This window comes from Pygocentrus nattereri, chromosome 24 (assembly GCF_015220715.1).
Source record: "Pygocentrus nattereri isolate fPygNat1 chromosome 24, fPygNat1.pri, whole genome shotgun sequence".
Lineage (NCBI taxonomy): Eukaryota > Metazoa > Chordata > Actinopteri > Characiformes > Serrasalmidae > Pygocentrus > Pygocentrus nattereri.
In genome coordinates, this window is record NC_051234.1 from 21,088,038 (window position 1) to 21,105,466 (window position 17,429).

General features: G+C 39.6%; 1 protein-coding gene across 1 annotated transcript in view; it reads right to left on the reverse strand.

Moving 5' to 3' along the window:
* Positions 1 to 17,429, reverse strand: part of cntnap2a (contactin associated protein 2a) — a 655,370-nt gene that overhangs the window by 613,781 nt on the left and 24,160 nt on the right. The gene's annotated exons all lie outside the window — the stretch shown is intronic.

Sequence of the window (17,429 nt, forward strand, 5' to 3'; positions counted from 1 at the left end):
AGCAACAGATGAGCTACTATCAGTAACTTTACATCTACAAGGTGCACCAACAAGATAGGAGTTTCTACTGATTCAATGGACAGTGAGTGGACACAGTGTTTTAAAACTCCAGAAGCACTGCTGTGTCTGATCCACTCGTACCAGCATACCACACTAACACACCACCACCACGTCAGTCTAATTGCAATGCTGAGAATGATCCACTACTCAAACAGTACCTGCTCTGGGGTGGTCCTGTGGGGATCTTGGACCTTTGAAGAACAGGGTGAAAGGGGGCTACAGTGTAGAACTACACAACACCAATATATGACAGTTGCCAATGATGAAACAAAGAGGTGAATCTGACAGAGTGACCAATCTGTGTATTGTGGTCTTTAATTTGGTCAAACTTTAATTAATCTAACGTCATGTAATTAATGAAAAACTGACTTGCTAACGTCACACAAACTTTACAGTGCGAGGCTGCGGTGTCTGTAGCCACTTAGCCCGATGCTTATTGACCGAGGCCGTTTCACCTGTTGCCAAATTGTACGAAAGGATTAAAAGCCCGTCAACCTGCTTCTCAGTGAAGCTCTTCAATATGTGAATGGACTCTGAGCACCAATTAGAAAAAAATATATAGTTTGTCATGAGTGGCATGTATGTCAATAGGCATCATTACTAAAGAATGGAGCTACAGGGTACGATAAGTAGGTTTTTATTGCTGTGTACATATGAAAGGAGCTACGAGACACCCCCATAAAAACATGACAGACAACTGCTAAGCAACCGTCTCTGTTTGTGCACGTGTGTGGGTCTCTCCATTCATCAAACTGAACATCCTGAAGCGCAGGTTCACCTGAGTGTTCCTGTTTCCAAGTGGGGCTCTGAGGTGCAGAGAGTCATTTCCCTTTCACAAAAACGCACCTCTTTCATTTCACAAATTCCTATAATTGCCTCTTCTTCACCACTGCGCCTCACATACTGCGAAGCTAGGAAGTAATTATGCTCTCTGACAGCGTATTACTTGTACACTGATTAATTAAGCGAGTTTGTGCAGTTGCCTATGAAGTCTCTTTTGCCTGAAATTATTGCGTGTGTATGTGAGCTTTGATGCAACTGCAGTGCATTTCCCTGGTAGAGGTTCTACTTCAATGACATTCAACTACTCTAATCAACCCCACCTTATGGAAAACTGCCATAGCAACCCTGAGCTTTGTTAGGGCCAATATCCTACATTTTTCTTAGCTATTTATTTATGTCCATTTATGTTTATGTAGATTCATGCACTAAAATTAATCAGTATTTTTTGTTTGACCATTTTCCAACCTTTCTTTATGCTTTGAATAAACTAGGCTGTTTTTGTTACTCTGCCTGTAAGACTGCTATATGTAAATGATTTCTGTTGCAATTGACTGCCCTATATTATTCCTCGTTCAAAAAGCCATACAAGCTGAAACAGTCTTTATAACTTACAGGGGATGGGTGGGCTAAAGTGATGCAAGCCTAATAGGCAGATGTATACAAATGTTGGTTTTTATGAAATGACAAAAACAGAAAATTCAAAACAGACTACTTTTGAATCTTCATTTTCTTAAAAAAAAAGAGGACTGCATGGACTGGGGAGTGAACCGGTCACTACGTTTACATACTTACATAGATATTGTTATTTCAAAAGTGTTTGGGTTTTCCATGATATGGGCTTTTAAATGAAAATAATTCCATCTTCCTCATCTGCACTGTGTATAAAGAAGCCTTTGAAAAGAAAAAGAGAGGTATTCCGCTAGTGAAGCACAATCACAATGACCTGTCACACCTTTACATCTGTGAAAAGGAGATGATTTAAACAAAACAGGTTCCTGAAGGTGATTCATGGAGACATATGAGGCTATATCAGATTTTGCCCTTCAGTTTGGTAATGCTGACAGACTCTTCACTCCATGTGTTTTTAGGTGTACAGAAGTTTCTGAATGAGGCCCAATTTACCCAAGACGTAAGTAGAGCAGTTGGACGTATCTGAAAAAAGAGGGGTTTCACTGGATGTAATGGTAGTAAATAACAGATGGACTTTGAAAAGAAAAACTAGCATTGACAGCAGACTGGCAAGTGCTTTTAATGCTATGCTTCCTCAATTTCGACCATTTTCTCTGCTGTCATAATGCTAAAGCTTCTGCTAGCTATGAAGACAGAAGAATGCCTAAACTGGTCATTAAAGACCATATCAATAATTCTTATAATACTGACATAGATAAAATACAAAAAATTGTAAGATTAGTTCCAGTAACACGATTAGACTCATCAAACCCTGTGCAATTAGAAAATCAAAGTAAAACAGGCATACACTGTCAGGAAAATTGGTTAGGCTTCTCAGGTTTAAAATGGTTTAAATCATTTAACGCAGAGACAATTACTGGTTTTACATTTTTTTTTGTGGTGTGCCACAGGGTTTAGTTTCAGGGCCCTTGTTCTTTTTGTATGTGTTGCCACTAGATGATGTTATTAGGAAACAAATTTTCATAACTATGCTGATGACATGCAATTTTGCATTTCAATTCCTTCTGACGATCAAGACTCTGTAGGCAGGCTAACCTGCCTAAATTATGTTCCTTCCTGGAAAAGGCACTCACTACTCATCATTTTCCTTCTGAATCATTTGTAAAACGCAGACAACTTGTACTAACCTGAACCAACTGGACAAGAAAATTCCCAATAGTTCTTTCAGTACTTTATTTAGAAAGGAGTCAGTCATAGTAAACAGCATTTAAAAGGTCACTCTACCTGCTTTTAAGCAAATCACAACTGGTTATGCTTGATTAAAATTACAAACCGATGATTCTATTTGAACCAGGAGAAACATTCCAGAATTAAATTGAAAGCCTACAGACTTGTTTCTGAACAAAAATCAAATCTGGTCCATTTAGGTGAAGTTGGGACACACTCTCTCAGTCACTAAATATGTAGCTGCAGTTTAAATTAAGATTAAGATTAAGAGACCCTTATTAGTCCCACAATGGAGAAATTTTACCTCCACTTTTAACCCATGCATAAAGTGAAACACCACATACACACTAGTGAGCACACTTGCCTATCCGCAGCACCTGAAGTGCAGGTGGGGGTTAGGTGCCTTGCTCAAGGATGCGTCAGTCATGTACTGTCAGCTAAGAGGGTTGAACAGACAACCTTCTTGCAAAGCCAAGAATTTACACTTTATTACAAGAAAAAGTGCCTTCCGCCCAATGACAGCTGGAATAGGCTCCAGAACACACCCACCCCCCCACCGCGACCCTGAGGGAGAAGCGGCATAGAAAATGGATGGATGGATGGATACAAGAAAACGTATGGTGAATACAGTAATACTACATTAATGTAACACAGTACTTAGCAGCATGCTACCCTTATCACTGAATAAACGTCTTTCGTAGAGATCATCCTCTTATTTCTTCTCCATGATGTGTCAATTGAAATCAGTCTCTTAAAATTACACCGTACAGGTTGATGCTCCAAAATTGGTATCGGGAAAGTTGTATTGTGTCATCTCTAATGCCTCGATTTTTTTTTGTCAAATAAATTAATAGCAAATGTCAGCTGCATCAATTGCAACCAGTTATATATAATTTCATTGCATATTTGTGTTTTATTTTTTTGCAGTGTGCTTTCCAAGTTCTCCCAAAGGCGCAGTTCTTTCAGAAATCCCACACGTTTAATCATCAGTAATTGGAATCACTTAAAACATTTTCATTACTAATTTATTTTTTTTCCTGTTGGCAGAGAAAAACACGTTTTGACTGAGTTCCATTAATCAAAAGATTAAACTGCGGAGCCGTTAATGAGCTAACTTTTCTTTACCCTTTGCATCTCTTGCCGTGTAATGTGCAATATGTCTTATCGGTTTTAAAAAGTTAGTAGTAGTAGAAGTAGCAGCATGCGCTTATGTGACTCCCTTTTAAGTGTCATTATAGTCCTCTGACATAAGTCATTAGTAACCCAGTGGCAGAACTATTCAATATAAAAAAGTTAGTTCCATATAAACATTGTAATTCATCAGCAAAGGATTCACTGTCTAACCTTCCTTTAGCTCCTTCACTGACACTGTTTACTCACATGTGCCAAAGCTCCTAAACAAACACATCCTGGATGACCTGTTTCAATGTTAGGTTTGTCATCTCTCACTACACAAAGATTCCATCACTGGTTGCTTCTCATTTAGCATTGCCCTCTTACGGCACACACTACTCGCTCCCATCTCTGTTGATACTTACAAACTCAAACAGAGCTGTGCTTGCAACCCCGCTAGCTGAGAAAAAGGTCCAACCGTAATGCACCTAATCTAAACTGAAAATCTGAATAAAGCTAATGACTGAGCGTTCCTGCATTCATCTTTTCAGTTTATCTGTGTGATTAGCAAAGCCACACCATTCATAACAGGACTGCCTCCTGCAGAAATAGAGATCAAGTAAATAAATACAGAATCTCAAGGATTTGTTAAAAAAGACAAAGTCAAGCTATTTGCCCAGTTCCTCCAAATGAAATCATAACAAAGAGTGTATTAGTAATTTTACCAAAGTTAACAGGTGTTGCTTGAAACATAAAAAAAAACTCAAGCATATAAAGCCATAGCACGGCATGTCACACAGCACATCGCATTCATGTAGCAGCAGTGAGAATCATCAACATCAAACTTAGTTTAATATTATGCTGTCCTGATACACAATCAATTGGAAAAAAACGTATCTGTATCATTTAGTGATTTAATCACATTTGGTGTCAGTTAACTACCTCTCCACAAACTCTACGTTCAGCTAAAAGGTCAGGAATGTTAAACAGTTAGAAATCTTAGAATGTTAGGAATGTTAGAAAAACCCATAACCACCGCTCTGGATGGCGTTTCTAGACATAGCAAATGCTTTAAATGCTGTCAAAACCCTGACGAATTCTGATCCTCTTGGCTTGCCATGAAAGTCCAGCGCATTCAAGCTGTATTGCTCACACTGCCACATCACTCACGCTATGCAGAGGTAGCATGGAGAAATCCGGCCTAACGCTACTCCGAAAGGGTAAAAGTGTCTAACACTTAGATCTTTAGCCAACTAATGTTAGTATTGTAATGTCTGTTAGTTTACCCATCAGAAAACAAGGATTCAAGGATTGTGTTGCTTTTCAGTTATGTTAGCTAAAGTGTGGGAACATCACCTCAAGGAGAGCCAGCCTCTCTCCAGAGCACGTCAGTATGCTCACAAATTAAAGCTCCTGTGAACTATTGCTAATAGTTTTTTTGGACTGGTAGAAATTATCCCCCCCATTTAAGCCTTACTTGAACCTTCGGACTTCCAAACCCAGAAAGACTTTATACAGGATGGACTGTTTTTTACTTTTACGTACTTGAATGCTACTTTAAGCAAACTTATTATAAAGTTTGTTTTTGATCTGCAGAATTACAACTAAACAGCCCCCCACACTGGGGCAGAGGCTGCTATTTTGAGTTACAATTAAGCTATCAAGCAGGTAAGGTAAAACAGGAACAGAAGCCAAACCCACAGAAAGAGATGGACAGCATGACAGAAATTATCATTGACTAATCGACTAATTGAAAAAATAATCAACAGATTAGTCGAATACCAAAATAATCATTAGTTACAGCCCTCATTGTCAATGGTTTACCCATGCACTATCCATGCCGCTTTGCAGGATCATCATAGAAAAAAAAGTGTGTAGTGTGTAGATGTTGCTTACACAACAGGCCAGAAGGACAGATGCATGAACCTGTAACCCTATACTACAATACTAGCCCAACTCCATTGCTCAGCCTGGGCCTTATCTGAATAATGCTCTGTGGAGAAACACAAAGCTACACACAAACACAGCTTGGCCGATCGCCTCAAAGAAGCACAATAACACCGACGTGCTGCTGGCAAAGAATTTGGAAAAATTTCAAATAAAACAGCACCATCAGTATATATTACACATTGTTTTGTTCAAGCAAGAAGATAAGGCATTGTCTGATCTGACCTAGTTGAAGCTGAAATTTCACGACTTGCTGACATGTCTGAAGTACAATACACTAGGGTACAGCTTAGCTTAGGAGGAGAAAAAAGACAAAGATGCTTGTCAAATGTTTATCTTCTATGTAGCCCTGCTCACACACATTCCAAGTACATTCCTGATTGAAAAAAAAAGAATTCCCAAAGGATCATGAGTGATCCCATTGTTTTTGCTATCTTAAGACATGTTAAGCCGCATAGCAGCGCTGTTAGCATCTGTTTTACAAGAAATCTTTTCAAGGTCTTAATTACCCTTAGATCAATTACAATGATTTGGACTGGGTTATGAAGGGCAAACAGCACCTGTATTCAGGTTAGCTAATTACTCCACCATAAGAGCCCAGCATTTCCTTCCTTTCCCTGAGAGACAACCGTAGCCTATCATGCTAATGCCAGAGTTTCACCGGCCAGTCGGATGCTATCAAATGGACGGAGGCCACTGAGCTTTCCTTGTGAATAATGGATGGGACTAAACAGGGCCTTTAGGCCTGATCCACATGGCAGCCTCTCACAGAGGGGGGGTATCTACTGCAGGTCTACTGCAGGCCAAGAGCTATGACTAACAGCACCTGCCAATGGAAAGCAGTCTAAGACCCCAGCAAGTTCTTTTGATTGGAAGGGCAAAGCAATGGCAGGAGTCATTTTAATGAGCTAAATGACCTCGCAGGTTTGGCATCTGGTGCAAACCAGAACACTTAAAACTTTCCAACAAGGATCTCTTTCAACTGTGGAATTCATTTCCAGAAAGAAATCTGGTTTAGCCAATTAGCATCATGTTACTAAACACTGTATATGAGTGAAGGACAGCACCAATTGATTTATTGAGCAGCATTAGTGACATCTGACATAAGAATGTACAAAGAATACTAAGAACAGTGATGCAGAATTTATAATTATCGTTACTTATTTGCCATGCAAAAAACATATTCCTAACGTGCCGTGTCACTCCTATATGTCCCAGTGTGCATCTAAAATGAGTTTCAGACTACATTTAATTTCAACTATGATGACTTATATTGACTAGCTTTACTTATTAGTTGCCAATGGTAACCAAGTTAAGCTACAGTATAATTTCTGGCAGCCTCTGGATGGTAGATGGTTGACATTCTAAACACATTACATTAGATATTAGAAAGGTGACAATGTGAATTAAGTTTCAATTAGTCCACAGTACACTGCAGACATCCACAGGTCCATTTTTGTTTGCCAAGGTGCAAAGTAAATGTACCCTCAAAAGGTAGTTAAGTTGTAAAGGTAGCCTACATTCATTTTCACAGGGGAATGGTGCATATTTGAACCCTCATCTCCCCCATAAGATGGTGAAAATTTACCCACTTAACTATTTAGTGATTACAAACTTTAGAGCTGCATCACTAAGCATTCCACATAAAGAGTCTGTCATGATCCTTCTTCTTTATGATAACAAAAACCTATTTATTAGTGGTCTTTACAGTCAATATGTTTGCAATGTTGCTCACAAGAATGACATTATGGCATGTAATGCTTTCTTACAGAGATTATCTGTGTTTTTATTGGGGGAATTTGCAGAACTGTAGTGATGCGTGAAGGGGAGTAGCCATAACTTTAACAATGGAGTGCCAAGGAAAGAGCAGTTAATAACATCCTTCTATGCATATATTAGGCCCACATTATTAAAATGACATAAAATGCGATGCTTTAGATGCACATAATTGGATCTCTGCATAATTTCCACAGGAATACAATATTATACCAACACAATTATTGCCAAAAGGAAACTGAAAAACAAATTCCATATGACAAAGAGTTAAATCCAAATTAAACTCTTAAAATCCCTTTCTATAAAGCATAACTATGGGAGGGTAGGACAACATTTCTCTAACAGCTGACTTAGTGCAGTTTTGCTTTACTGGGGTGCCAGCCAGATGCTACCAGATATGGATACCTATATAAGTAATCTTGACAATTATAAAAATATATATGTAATCAATTTTAAGTACTCTGTTATATGGTAACTTGTTTTCTCCACTAGCCACAAGAGGGCTACACTATGTTTGGATGAAAATAAAATGTAAGTCCCATGGTTAACACTTTTTAATGAATCATCTATCATGCAGAGGCAGATAGCCATGTTGCTTTTTATGTAGCTTTTTACTCAGCTGTAAGCCATCTACCTTCTGAAAGGTAAAGAAAAAGCTTAAGAGAAATACGCAAGCAAAAAAAAAAAAGTAATTGCATGGACATGGACAAGTCGAGATGAAAACGTAGCAGAAAATATGCAGTGCTTCAATTAACACAGTGCTGCAATTAAATTGGCAGACCCAGCAGCCAAAGTAGCATTCAAACACCGAGATAAATTCAAAGACTGAAGCATTTTCACTATAAAAATAATTGCATGTGCACTTAAGCACAATGGGGCGCTCACTGGAACAGGCTGGGTTCTATAAGAAGGTGCTACAGGATGCTTCATAAAGTGTAGCATGATGGAAAGAGAGAGGGACTAAAGTAGGAGCGAGATCCAACACGTTTAGTTCAGTACACACTGGCTGAATAATGTGTTGACTAAATTTGCTCTCCCAAAGCCCAGCTTTATTAATGGACTGTATTAACTTTAACTTTGGAAATTGAATTCCCACGCACTCGTCCAACAGAGAAAAGATAACCTTTGGCTGGGTATCTGCAACTCACTGCTTGGATTAATTTTCATTAGCTCCACCTGTAGGTGTTATAGTTAAACATAATTAAGAATGAAGCCCCATGGCGTAAAATAGATTGAAATGACAGTGCTTCAGATATAATTGGAATAACATGTTTGATGAATTATCTCACGAAAGAATTGCTCATTATAAATGACTAAATCCATACTTTCTGGGGAGATATTTTAATCATTTTACATGTGAGATTATGGTATTGATTAATTACGTAGGCAGCCCTGCTGTCTGAAACAAAGCTAAGATTTATCAGGACTGTCAGAGAGATCTTACATGACTACGCAAACACGAGACATCAACACTTCAGTCCTTTGCAAATGATGTCTTGTCTTTGGTCCCCATTTGACAAAATGTAGTCTTCATGTAGGCAGGTTCTCTCACTGAGCTGTTTCTAAAGGCAAGATGTGAAGCTATGATGCAAAGATGGAGAAGTCATATAACAACTGACTCGTGACTCAACTCAGACTACAACATGAGCGCAGCCAGTACTGAAATGCTTTTCTCCAGCAGCTCACAGGTTTAATACAGCTTCAAATAAGAGGCTTGTCTTTACAGAAAACCCTTCAGTATGACCAAGTCTGAAGCATTAGTACTATACTCAGTAAATGCTGCGCTTAAAGAAAAAAGGCAAAACATCAAGACAACTAAACTATCTAGAAACTAGACAACTAGTTTCAAAAAGTTACAGAACACATTTAACATTTACCAACATTTACAAACTTCAGACTAACCACATGGCTGCCAACTCTCACAAATTGGCTGTGAGACTCATGCGTTTAGGTCTAACCTCATGCCACACTTGACGTTTCTCATGCATTTTTACATCTCTCCTCAAAAGGACCTACAGATGAACCTGAATGCTCAAAGTTTCCCACTATTCCAGCTTTCCTTCCTCAAAATACTCTGGACCAGCAACAGGAGTTTTCTTGAACTCAAAAGAGGGAGAACATGCTGAGTAGCTAGTCACTGTCAGTCTGCATGTGCTTTAGATTAGTGGGGGCGGAACCGGTATCCATAGCAACAGTAAAACCAATTACCGACGCCTATGGAAGACAAATCAGGTGGCCTACACACTAGAGGCTCATGTAATATCAGTAACACAGTCCCCCCCAATGCATTTCAGTTAGGACTTCAACAGAAATATGGATGGGTGGGCACAGGCAGAGGACAGAGGAAAACTTGAATCAGTAGTGACACTGTACCTGATCTGTACCTTCCACCCGATGACCGCTGGGATAGGCTCCAGCACACCCCCCAACCCCCCGTGACTCTGAAGGAGAAGTGGCTTCGAAAATGTATGGATGCATGGATGGATTGCTGCTCAGTGCTGGAAGCTGACATACTGGGTTGGCAAATCAAAGACAATAACAGCGCAGAGCAGCTGTCTCTACGCTCCTAGCCATAACTGTATCAGACCTGTACATTCCCGAGTTTTCTCGTTCCCCCTCATTGATCCATACCATATAGCCCTTTCTCTTTGCTCTTCATTCACAACATTTCAAACTACATGTACATATAAGAAATAATATGTTCGATGTGTATAAATATTAAACGAGCCAACAAATTACAATCAGTTTAGCTAGTTAGCTAAGTTAGCTGGCTATGTCAAAGTAACTTTTCTTGAAAATCAAAATGCTCATTTTCAAAGAACAGCCTACATCAAATGGGTCTAAATGAGAAAGGACCTCAAGACAACTTGTGAAGTGCATTACGTCCATGTTTTGAAACAACTGGCAAGCTATCTTGATGGTGGCTATCCCGAGGAACCTGCTAGCATTTCCAGTAGCCAGAGACGCTATCGGTGAGCGCACTTAGAAGTGAGCTACACTCCTCGAATCCTGTCCTCCCCATTTCAGTCACACTCTCTCTCAGGCTCTGAGTGCAGCCAGCTCACCTTCTCTGGGTTCTTGTTTGTGTGCCCCTGTTTATGTGAGTCTGCCTGCTGACTAATAAGCTCTCACTCCAATCAAATGATTTATATATTAATATATTACAGAATATTATTATCGGCTGTTTCAGCTGCTTCTCACTATAAAACTAGGTTTCCCCCACCACATGTAATCTCAGTACCTTCCACATAAACTATGATTATTAAATGAAGTAGAGATACATGTAAGCATGCGCTAAATTAGTTTCTTTTAAAATAACACACTCTATATTTTTGCACTTACCTTGTAATATTAGTGGTTGGGGTTATTGTTCAACTCTGGGCCACACAAGCTAAACAGTGTTTTAACTAAGCAGCTAAAGGCAGGCTATTTTTATCGGTATAAGGTGTAGCTGTTAATCTGTATGTACCAGTTTAGTGGAGAGATAATAACAAATGATAAGTGCTGAACAAAATCAGAACTTAACTGCTTTAAGGTTCTCTGAAGGCTTATATGTCATCACTCCTCATCATGTCACTTAATGTGACTGAATATTATGAGTGTTTTAAAAAAGTACAATATATATATATATATATATATATATATATATATATATATATATATATATATACACAAAATGAAGCCAAATGAAAATAAATAAAACTGCTTTTCTATTAAACATTTCTATCTAATTCATCTACAACTTACAATAGAAAGTAGCACTATAATAAAAACAGGATCAGTGTACAAACAGCACAATAATTTAAAATAAAGTAATATCCTAAATATATATATATATATATATATATATATATATATATATACATTTGTATGAATGCTTGTATTTATTAGCGTACAGCTCAGTGGCTAGCAGTCAGGATTGGTTGACACCCCAGTTATTCCCAATGCTTTTGTGATGAATTTGTGTAATGCATGCGGAGTATTGTAGTGAAAGAATGTTTAATGAATGAAAACATGGAAAAAATATATATTTATATATATATAATTGTGAATTCTGAGGCTGAGGGACGCAGTTCTGCACCACAGAAGACCAAAACTCTAGCTTTCAAGGCCCTTTCATGAAATCACAGCACAATTACGAATTGTAGATGTAAAAGAAGTCAAAGAAACCTGCTAACTTGTAGAAAAAAATGCACTTTTAATCCAGATTGAGTTTGCAGATCTAATATTTTCATACAGAGCAAAAGCACTTTATCTGATTCGTATTGCAAAAATATGTTATGCCTGCACAGCTAGTGGTGAAGACATGATTGACAGCTGTGTCCTGAACTTGTTCCTGTCACGCATCCCACTGCGCAACCTGGATTTCATTTGAGAAAGGAATGCCTTAAAACTGCAATAACTGGGATAAATATTGCCTTGGTATATATATATATATATATATATATATATATATATATAAATCCCAGATGATTACATATTCAGATGTGACCCATGGCTCTGCTGTGGATTCTTGGGATATTAACAGTAATACATAACATCTAATGAGCCACATATGGGTCAGATCCACTCAGGGGGTGACATGTATACCCAAGCACCGAGTGTTTATTTATTGCTGTTTGTTAGTGTGAGACAGAACAGGCAGCCTTCGGAGGCCTTCTTATCGAGGTTTTAAACACAGGGATTAATTTGACTAATAAAGCAGAGCAGTCTAAAAAACTGCAGCTGATTATCTGCACAGACAAAGACAGTGCACTCCTGCCACAGCCTATAAATGCTCCACGTTTACACAGTATTACATGGCCACCATAAAAACTATGCAGTTTCTACAACCAAAAAATATATAAAATGTAATTTATTTGCATGACATACTTAGGGTCAGGCTTTTGCTCTGCATATTACTTTGAAAAATGATCTGTTTGGGTGCACCGTGGAACTCACAAGATACTTTCCATTGTGTTTGTTGCTGCACAGAAACAACTTTTGGAAAGGTGGGCAGTAAAATGTGTGCTATTAGGAAGCTTTAGATGATCAAGATAAATAAGTGGTCAGCAACCCTCCTTCTGAGATCTACCTTTCTGCAGAGTTTAATTCCAACCTGCTTGTAACATGCTGCCTCCCCCCTTTATCTAACACTAATGCATCTGTTCCAGCCAGTCAAACACTTCTGAAGAAGCCAATTAGCTGGAGCAGGTGAGGCAGATTGTGGTTGGGACTCCTCAGGAAGGAAAATCTCCAGGACTAGTGTTGGTGACCACCTGTGATAAAGTAAGCATTCACTTATGCACTTATTGGCCACTTTATCAGATATACACCTATCTTGTAGCTTCGCTTTTCTGGTGTAAAGTTAGAGGCTGTTGCTTATCTATTGATACAGAATTGTTGCACACAAGTTACCTTGAAGGCCTTTTCCAGGAGTCAGTTTCTGGCCACAGAGTTGTTCGTAGCTGGATTTCTCTGAGTGGTGGACTACTGTCAACCTAGCAGTGACACTGACCAAAATGACCAAAGGAGTGCTGGGTTGTAGTCTGTAACTGCACACACATGTAGTAGACCTATAAAGTAGATGGAACTCAACGCACCCAGTGAGTGGAAATAGAAGGTATATGTTTATGATAAAGTGGCCAGTGAAAGTGTTCCCATATTTTATTTCCAAACATTATATTAATTTTTTTTCTGTAAGTTGTAAAATTGTAAAAGCATCATTAAAAGCTAACTGACTAGCTCAATAGCTAACTTACTGGCTCAAAGTGTCATCAACTGGTCATCAAACCCTGCTAAAAAAACAGCAAAGGCCAGTGTAGCTGGTCATCTGCAAAACCAGCAATTACTGTGTTCTGGATGCTGGTTTGCTGGTCAGTGCAAGCATGACCAAAACCAAGGAAATACAGAGGTGAATATGTAGCTCCGTGCACTGTATGATAACTGAAAACGAATAACTACCACTCTATACTGTTTGCTCAGGAGTCTTTTTTAAATGAAGTCTTGAAACCCAACAATTTAGACCATCACTCAGGGACTGAACACAGTGAATATGTATCTAAACCTGTCAAACTGAGCCAGAACTCCGTCTGCAGCTTTCTTCTCTTCAGCCTGACATCCAGCACTCAGTAACTGACAAATCAGCCCCTCATTAGATGAGTCAGAAAAAGACTGATCGGTGAAATCTGCTGGTGAAATTTGTGAACCCTAATGCAAATGACTATTTAATTCTGCTCTGGTTTTGATGATTATCAAAAATAACTCTAGTTTCTAGAGGCATCTTAACAATAATTTTCGCATCCACCTTAGCCCAGGACAAGACCAAATCCAAATGATGTCGAGACCGAGACCACTAGTTTACGGTCTACAACACTAGCTAACTGCCTTGTTTAAACAGCTAATATTAGAATAAAAGGAAACAAGTGAACAAAAAGAAGTAGCCACACTGATCGCACCAGGAACCTGATTCTACAGGGGCTGGATGTTTGTAAATAACTAACCGCTATAACACATAACACAGTAAATACATGACTAGACAACAAAATGAACAGCAAGAGATCTGCTTTACTCTGCAGGAGGACAGGGCAGAGCAGCCCCCCGAGGGAGAGACTAAGGAGACTGATAGAGGAGGAGGAGAGAGAAGATCAGGCGAACGAGAGTGGAAAGTAAAAAGAGGAAGGACAGAAGTGCGGAGGAAAAGGAGTAAGGCAGCCAGATAGCAGACTCAGAGACAGGATACAAGAGAAACATCTGTCAATCAATGGGCCATCTCCGAGTCAATTCATACAAGAGAGCCCTTGAGAATTTCCTTCAAAAGCCAGGCAAGACGGAGGTTTCACGGCAGGCTGTTCACTGCAGCACTAACAAGGCTGTTCAAATGTGTTACATGTAAATAAATTGGTACTTTTCTAGCATCTTTTCATCTTGTTTTGCTCTGTACCCACCTTCCCTATCCCAAGTCCATCCATTCATCCACCCCCGCACGTCACCCCCAACCCCCAGGCCTCTACTCAAAAATGCAAAAACAAAAGCCAAAATCCTGAGGGGAAACTGCGTGGGTGCCATAGTAGCTTGCCAAATGCAAATAGCAGATCATCACTCCAATCTTCAGCTGTAGTGTTTGTGATCTGGGTCTGCACTCCACCTGTATCACGCAGAATCAAATCACATGCCTTTACTGGGGTTTTGCCTGTAAGTACCAAGATTAACCCTTAAAATGCTAGTTATTCCTGTTGCATTGCTACAGTTCCATTTACGCCATTATTTAGAAAGAGTTGCTATGCAACAAATTACTTTTACATTCAGTTTACATTGTGTATCTACAAGTTCAAGTTTTATCAACTTTTATCATTCATGTCAAGTTCACCTATGTTTTTTTCTCTGTTACAGGGAACAGTATGTCTGTATATATTGACTTAGTATGTAGAAAGAATGACTTGCTTTCCTGGGATTTAGAGATATTAAGATGAAATTAAAAAAAAAAAACTCTTAAAATAGGGTTCTTGCAAAGGTAAATGGTAAAGGCAATGGTTCTATATAGGGCTATGAACACCCAAGGAATCATTACATTCAAGGAACCATTACTACACTGCTCAAAAAAATAAAGGGAACACTTAAACAACACAATATAACTCCAAGTAAATCAAACTTCTGTGAAATTAAACTGTCCACTGATTGACAATGAATTTCACAGCTGTTGTGCAAATGGAACAGACAACGGGTGGAAATTATTGGCAATTAGCAAGACGCACTCAATAAAGGAGTGGTTCTGCAGGTGGGGACCACAGACCACTTCTCAGTACCTTTCTGCTTTCTGGCTGATGTTTTGTTCACTTTTGAATGTTGGTGGTGCTTTCACACTCGTGGTAGCATGAGACAGACTCTACAACCCAAGTGGCTCATCCAGCATGGCACATCATTGCTAGCTGTGGCAAGAAGGTTTGCTGTGTCTGTCAGCGTAGTGCTCACAGCCCAACAACGTGCAGGACGCTTGGCATTTGCCAGAGAACACCAGGATTGGCAAATTTGCCACTGGCACCCTGTGCTCTTCACAGATGAAAGCAGGTTCACACTGAGCACATGTGACAGACGTGACAGAGTCTGGAGACACAGTGGAGAGTGATCTGCTGCCTGCAACATCCTTCAGCATGACCGGTTTGGCAGTGGGTCAGTAACGGTGTGGGGTGGCATTTCTTTGGAGGGCCGCACAGCCCTCCATGTGCTCGCCAGAGGTAGCCTGACTGCCATTAGGTACCGAGATGAGATCCTCAGACCCCTTGTGAGACCATATGCTGGTGCGGTTGGCCCTGGGTTCCTGCTAATGCAGGACAATGCTAGACCTCATGTGGCTGAAGTGTGTCAGCAGTTCCTGCAAGATGAAGGCACTGAAGCTATGGACTGGCCTGCCCGTTCCCCAGACCTGAATCCGATTGAGCACATCTGGGACATCATGTCTTGCTCCATCCACCAACATCACGTTGCACCACAGACTCTCCAGGAGTTGGCAGATGCTTTAGTCCAGGTCTAGGAGGAGATCCCTCAGGAGATCATCCACCACCTCATCAGGAGCATGTAGGGAGGTCATACAGGCACATGGAGGCCACACACAATACTGAGCCTCATTTTGACTTGTTTTAAGGACATCACATCAAAGTTGGATCAGCCTGTAGTGTGTTTTTCCACTTTAATTTTGTGTGTGACTCCAAATCCAGGCCTCCATCGGTCAATAAGTTTGATTTCCATTGATGATTGTGTTGTCAGCAAATTCAACTTTGTACAGAACAAAGTATTCAATGAGAATATTTCATTCATTCAGATCTAGGATGTGTTATTTGAGTGTTCCCTTTATTTTTTTTTAGCAGTGTATATAGTACCAAAAAGGGCTCTGCTATTGTTATAACACATAGAACCTGTTTTCAGTACTATACAGAATCCTTTTTGCTAAGAGTGCACAGGATGTTAAAATAATGAGCTATTGAATTTCAAGAAAGTAATTCTTTCAGGACAACATTATTTGGACATAGTAAGTCATTTTTTGAGGCACCAAGTCATTATTTCAATTTACTAATAACATGCTACAACATAAATTATTCTTTTGGTAAAATAAGTCAATCTTCCCACAGACTTAGTTCAAGTTAAAGTAAAATTAAAATCCATGAAATCTATTAAAATCCATAAATCCATAAATTATTATTATTAGTAGTAGTAAACTCAACAAATTATAAGAGGTGTATGAAGATGTAAAAGCCATGGGGGACTAAGCAGGTTAAACAAGAATAAGTAAGCCAAGAGAATGTTAGCTTGCATTAGCAGGCCAAATGCGACCCCAGGCACTGCTACACTTCACTAAGAGCCTCTCAAGCTCGCATCGTGGCCCTAATGCAGCAGCCACAGCATGCTGGCCTATCATCACCTCACTACAGCGCTAAAAATACCCAGCACTGGACAACACCACCAGGGATGCAAAAACAGGTCAAGGAGTTCTCTTTGAATTGTGCTTACCTGCCCCTTAGGGGGGCACAAGCGGGAAAGCACTGTTTACTTAGCAAATTAGTCGGTAAGCTAATGGACAGCTAGCCCGCCAGACAGCTACCCCAGTAAGTGATACAAAGCCATTAGTGGCCCTTATGCAGGCAGGCTGTTCATGGAAGGCTAGCAGAAGCATGTGATAAACCTCTCTCTGGCTCATCTGCCAGTGCTGTGCAAGTATTTGCAAAATATCACAGTAATCCGATGACTTTCATGAAAGTGGATATCATTAGCGCGATCTAAGAGAAAGCTTAATTGTCCGGCTAAAGCTAATTTGTCACTCAGTATGAGGGCAGTACAACTGAAGGCCAATTCTTCATTTTTCTCCCTCTCAGAATCCCTACATGAATAGGACAGTGCACAAAGTTACTGGGTGTGCACTC